This window comes from Akebia trifoliata, chromosome 3 (genome assembly GCF_017979445.1).
Source record: "Akebia trifoliata isolate Shusen 1 chromosome 3, ASM1797944v1, whole genome shotgun sequence".
Lineage (NCBI taxonomy): Eukaryota > Viridiplantae > Streptophyta > Magnoliopsida > Ranunculales > Lardizabalaceae > Akebia > Akebia trifoliata.
Genome location: NC_141377.1, coordinates 16,056,291 through 16,062,361, shown reverse-complemented (window position 1 = coordinate 16,062,361; position 6,071 = coordinate 16,056,291).

Below are 6,071 nucleotides of genomic sequence, written 5' to 3'. Positions count from 1 at the left end.
TTTTTTTCTTTGCTACAATGACTCACATATCCAAAAGTTAAATGGGAAAGGTCTACCTAGAGAATTAAGATAAGGAGGTTTGGTTGAGGGACAAGGAAGGTGTTAGGCACCTTGTCCCTCCCACCCAAAGATGGTTACCAGTAGGTTGACCAAAGTTGATATAAGAAATTCATTTTTGGATTATGAAAGTAAAGGGGATTATAGAGAAGATTTAGGAAAAATTGATTATAGTCTAATCTTGTAAAATAGAGAAAAGAAGTTAGTGTATAAGCTAAAAAAGAAAATGGGTGCTCGTTGAAAAAAAAATTGAGCTTGGAATTTTTGTAAAAAACCACATGGATTCTACTATTTTGAACCCTCAAGCATTTTTAAAGGTTTATGTGCCCTCTTGGGAGCATATTTTTATTGCTTTAGTCCCTATGGTCATTTTTCTTAGTCAAGAGAGTTTAGATATGGATCCATAGGAGACCCACATCCATGCTTAATGCTTTTTATAATGTGGTGTGTACAAGTGTATATGCATGGGTGGGTTTACAATGAGAAGATTACCTCTCAAAGGTTTTACTCTCTAACTCTTAAACCATTGGAAATAAAAGAAAAAATTTACAACTAGGAATTCAAATTGCATAAGTCAAATAACATCTATTAAAAGCTAAAATACTTTTAAGAAGCTTATCGAGGACTTATTAAGGGAGATTACCTCACAAAGAGGGATTACCCTCTACCCCCAAGCCTCAAACTAGTAAGTCTACTAATATACATTACTTGAAAATAAAATAACATGAAAGTAAAGGTACTTGAATATAAAAGAGAGGGATTAGATCGAAAAGAGGAGTGAGATGGGGATTACATAATGAAACTAAAAAAAATAAGCCTTTTTACCCAACTTGATTTCTTCTTATTTTTTTCTATTCTTCTCATACTAAAGAAGAACATGCATTCTAGGCTCATACCGAGGAGCAATCATGCAATTTAGGCTCGTGCTAAGGAGCAATATTTAGTTTAGGCTCATGCCGAGGAGCTATTAATGGAGGAATCCTTTCGAGATATGTATGATTTTTTTGAAGAATGCACTTGTAATCAGGTTGTTGTCATGAATAGTATACTCCAACCTCTTCTTTTTTTTTTGCAAAAGTTGACAGGTTAGATCTAAAAATAAAATAGGAGACTTAAGGTTAGAGACTTAAGGTTCTTGGAAATCAAATAGCATTTAGATAGTCCTTCACATGATCTTCGTCACCCTACACACTTAAACAAATATATGTTATTTGTGAAATGCATGAGAAAGATAATTTTGGATATTATTGGCCTCAAATATATTTAAACTTTGTTTGAAAACTATTAATTTAGATTTTAAATTCTAGATTTTCTTTATAAGCCAAAAATATAATTTATATGATAATTTGTTTTTTCATTTTTTATGTGAAATGCAACATTTAAAATAAAGAGTAATTTTTTATTTTTTTGGAAAGGTTCGCAAAGTTACTCTATAGACACCCTATTTTGCATCAACCTCTTCTGATAATTCGTCACCCGGTTGATGTGGATTCCTAATGATAAGCACAAAATACATTCGAAGAGTCAAAAATTTGTAAGAGACCTCTTCTAATTTTCCCTTCATTTTTCCCAGTCCTCGACCTCTCGGTTTTCTTTGAATGCATTCTCTATCTCCTTGGCACACTTGACTTAGAAACTACATACACTTAGGATCGCTGCCACCTCCACACTCGATTTAGCAATTAAACACGTTTAGGATCACTACACATTTCGATAACCTTAGAAACCTCGCAACGTTTGAAAAATGGGACCACGAAACTTAGAAATGATCACATTGGAACTAAATAAAATGTTTCATTGAAATTCAAAAAAATTGAAAAAATGACTAAAGTACCCTTAGCATTCAATTCATACTTAGAAACCTCATTTCAATAGAAACCTGATTTTGGGACAAAACTTAGCATTTCGATAATATTCACGCAAACTGACAAAATCAAGAGATTCCGACGCTTAGGATGACGAAATTATTGACATAAAATGACAACTTCTATTGTGTAGAATAACATACTTCACCATAAAAAATGACAAAAAATATTCCGCATGAAATGAAAAAATTCTCCACATAAAATGACGATTTCCATCTACATGGAATGACACTCTTGCTCATAAAAAATAAAAAAAATATATTCAAAAATTGAAGCCTCAATCCGAGAATTAAAACACCGAGACATTATTTAAAACTTAAAGTATTTAAACCTGGACATTTGAACATTTATCGGCATATTAAACCTTTAAACATTTAAATTTAAACCTTAGTTAAAACATTTCCACCATTAAACTCCAACCTTTTTTAAAAAAAAATTCAAACATTAAATTTGAAATCTCTAAGGCTTTAACAAACCATTATGGAAATAATCAAGAAAAGGGACAAATTTTATTAATCAAGATTAAGGACGAGTTTGGAAAATTAAAAGAAAAGTCAATAGATCACACCCATGTGCCATAATTTATTTTTGGTAAGAAATCTTACAAAGAAGATTTTATCTTCACCTAAATGAATGGAAAACCCCTTTCTACATGTTGAGTCCTACCACAATCTTGGGTGTATGTTTCAACCAACAAAAAAATTCTCATTCGGACATGCAATACACTCTAATCAAGCCAGAATCTACACTTAAAATAGAAGAGAAAAATCATTGGAGAATCTAGGAGGATTCACATAAAATCACCATCCTCACTTTATAAAAGAGGAGGTCATGCAACAACAAAGGGAAAAAAAAGGATCAATCTAAAGAAAAAATAAGAAGAAGAAAGAAGAATAGCTCTTACCTCACTATTCTTTTCCATCTTCTTCTTCACACCACCATTAATAGTAGCCCCCACAAATGCCTTGGCCTAACGTAATATTTTTCTTCTCCTTAATTCATTTTCTTTTCTATTAAAACCAGTATCACTCCACCATCCTCATACTCAATTTCATTCACAACCTCATGTCAGCCCATTTTCCATCGCTATCACCTTTTACTTAAATGCCTATAGCCCACTCTCGATTTCACCTTCCATCTTTCCATTACGTGAAAATCTCAAATTTTAAAGAAAAAAATTATTGGGCCTGGCCCGTCAAATTTTAATACTCAAATTCCTTGGTCGATGGACCACGAATTTCGTGTCCACAATTGCCAAACTCATCGTCTCAGCTCGTTTTAGGCTTAAACCCTAACAAACCTGTGACGAAATCTCTCCTTTCATCTTTTTTCGCATTCTCTCTCTATAAATCAAGAACAAAATCAAAGATCACTCTCTGTGTCTCTCCTTCTCGGATCTCTCTCAAATGTCTCGATCTCTCTATATCCCTTTCCCTCGCTATCTTCCTTGATCTCTTGATTGATCTCATCTCTCCCTCTATTTGATCGCTTAATCTTTCTCTATATGATTGCTCGATCTCTAATCTCTCATTTCTCAACATTAGAAATGATGGAGTGAAGGTGAAGTCCTCTGTTGTTTTTTAAGGTGAGTCTCTCTCTCTCTCTCAGGTTGATAGATCCATAACCCTATTTAGGTTATTGACGATGAGATCTGGGATTTGTAATCCCACAAAATATATTAATTTTGGTTTCTATTTCCCAAATGTATTTACCTTCAAGTTGAATGGTAATTTTGTTATTCGATTTTTTTCCCACCGATTAGGATTTCATGTTATTTTAATTTGATTTACAAAGCGAGACACATGAACATCAACAATATTTCTTCTCCTCTCGATCTATTTCAGAGTTTTTTTAAATCTGCGAGATTTTGATAGTCTGTTGGTGTCCTTAATCTCTAAAAGAGATTGATTCGATTACTTCGTTATCATTTTTTAGGATTTTATTAAACATTATAAGCTTTGGAGATCAGGTAAGTTGTTTCTTAAATTTTTTAGAACTTGAGATTTTGTTTCGATGCTTGATCTAAATATTTTGGTGATCTATCGATGATTCTGAATTGGATGTTGTAAGGTTGTTCGATTCGTTATTTAATTTTCATGTATATGTGTATATATATATATATATATATATATGTTCATTCTTTTAACATTTCTCTCAGATTTCTTGATTTTTTAGAAATTAATTGCATTTCTCTAGCTAATATTTTATATAAAAATAGACCATTTATGTGATGTTTTACGTATTTAAATTTTTATTATATGTTTTCTTGTTCTCAGTGGGTGTCATATATAAATTATGGTCGTTACCATCACTTTCTATTTTGTGCATCATACTATTATTCGTCTTGGCTATTTGTTTTTCAACTTCGTTCAATGTTGATTATGGTTGTTACCATCACTTTCTATGAGGTCATGAATTCCAATTGAATGCCAACACGGATATCCTTATAAACAAACTTGAATTCGTTAAAAGATCAGTTATGTCTTTATTTTAGAGCTCTTCGAAAAGTTTGACATTGGAAAACAAACTATCCATACTAGTGAACTCTTTTTGCCACCATTTATCAAGTCTAATTACGATGACAATGCCAACTATTTTTCGAAGACGGTACATTATGCTACCCTTCTAGTAAATTTAAATACTTTGAAACTCTGTTTGATGCTATATAAGTTTACTTTAGTTTTAATCTTCTATACTATATCAACTATTCATAGTTTATGGGGAAACCAAGACCTTGAAATAGATTTTCATGATAACTGATATAATCATACTTGATCTTCAAAAATGTGACCGTGATGAGTAATGGGTAGGTCACTTGGCAGTTAGAAGACACAAATTATAGATTAGCCAATGCATTTTAGGTTTGGGATGCTAGATTAATGAAGGATATTTCCACTCAAGTTCTACATTAGCTACTTTTTTGTGTTGCAAAACCTTGACAGGCTGTTTATACTTTGGCTTGTCTTCTGTTGGAAGGTTTTTCCTGTTATTGTAGTCCCATTTTGGGTAAACTAAGCCCTGATATATCTGGGGTTCAGGCAGAGCTTCATAATGTCAGCCAAGTAAGAGGCATTTAAACCCAACTGTGAAAGGAATCTAATTTAATGACGAGAGAATTATGGTTCATTTTGGGCCCATACTCACTGTTTGGTTTCATGTTAAATATGTAAAGCTGTGATTTTTCATGTGTGGGGGGGGCATGCGCGCGCGCGTGCGTGTGTGTGTGATTTCTTTCTTATTCCTTAAGGTGGTCCATTTGGTATGCATAAATAAACCCAAGAGGGTTCTATTTCAGGAACTTCAGATTTGGTGTCAACTCTCAAATGGTTAGTGGGAGTTTGGAAAGATACAATCAACTTCTAAGGAGGATGCTCTAGTTTTGCTTTCAAATGGCAGTGTGGGTTTACTTCTTTTTTTTAACGAGTTCGTCATAGCTTATAGACAGAAACTTACAGACCATCCCCATGTTTTTGTTATAGCAGATGCTGCTTTCAGTGAGATGATGAGAGGTGAACATAACCATACATATTTGAAGATAATTTGATTCCTTGGTGGACTACCTGTAGTTTATTAAGGAGTGCATGACTTGTTTCTGAGTTTTTATGCTCTTTTTCTTTCCCTATTTTGTGGATTCTACAGACAAAACAAATCAATCCATCATAATTAGGTGAGTTGGAAGTATCTGCACCTTATTGTTCTTTGAGTATATCTTTTTTCTTGCTAAGTTTATGATTTTGTTTCTAGGTATGGAAAAATCATGTAGATACGTGGTTTTCGTCATTACAACGGCCACATCTACTAAAGTTTAGAGTCGCCACCATTCATGTTGTAAGTGGGTGTGAATGGTCACCCGATGTACATTTTCCAAAAAAAGATATTTTTGGCATTTTAGTGACTCACGATGGATGAGGGGTAATCAAACTTTGAGATTCGGGGTTAGCGGTTCGGTTGGATAAAAGGAAAGGTGTTAGGCACCCTTTTCTCCATGTCAAGTGGCGGTAACCTCAAAGAACTCGATCATTTTGATTTAAAATAAATAAAAAAGAAGTATCACGTGGGTGCATTTGTACCCTAAATAGGGATTTTATTCTTGGCTTGATCATAGGGTCATTTTATTAATGGAAATGACCCTTATAAATCTTTAGCCTT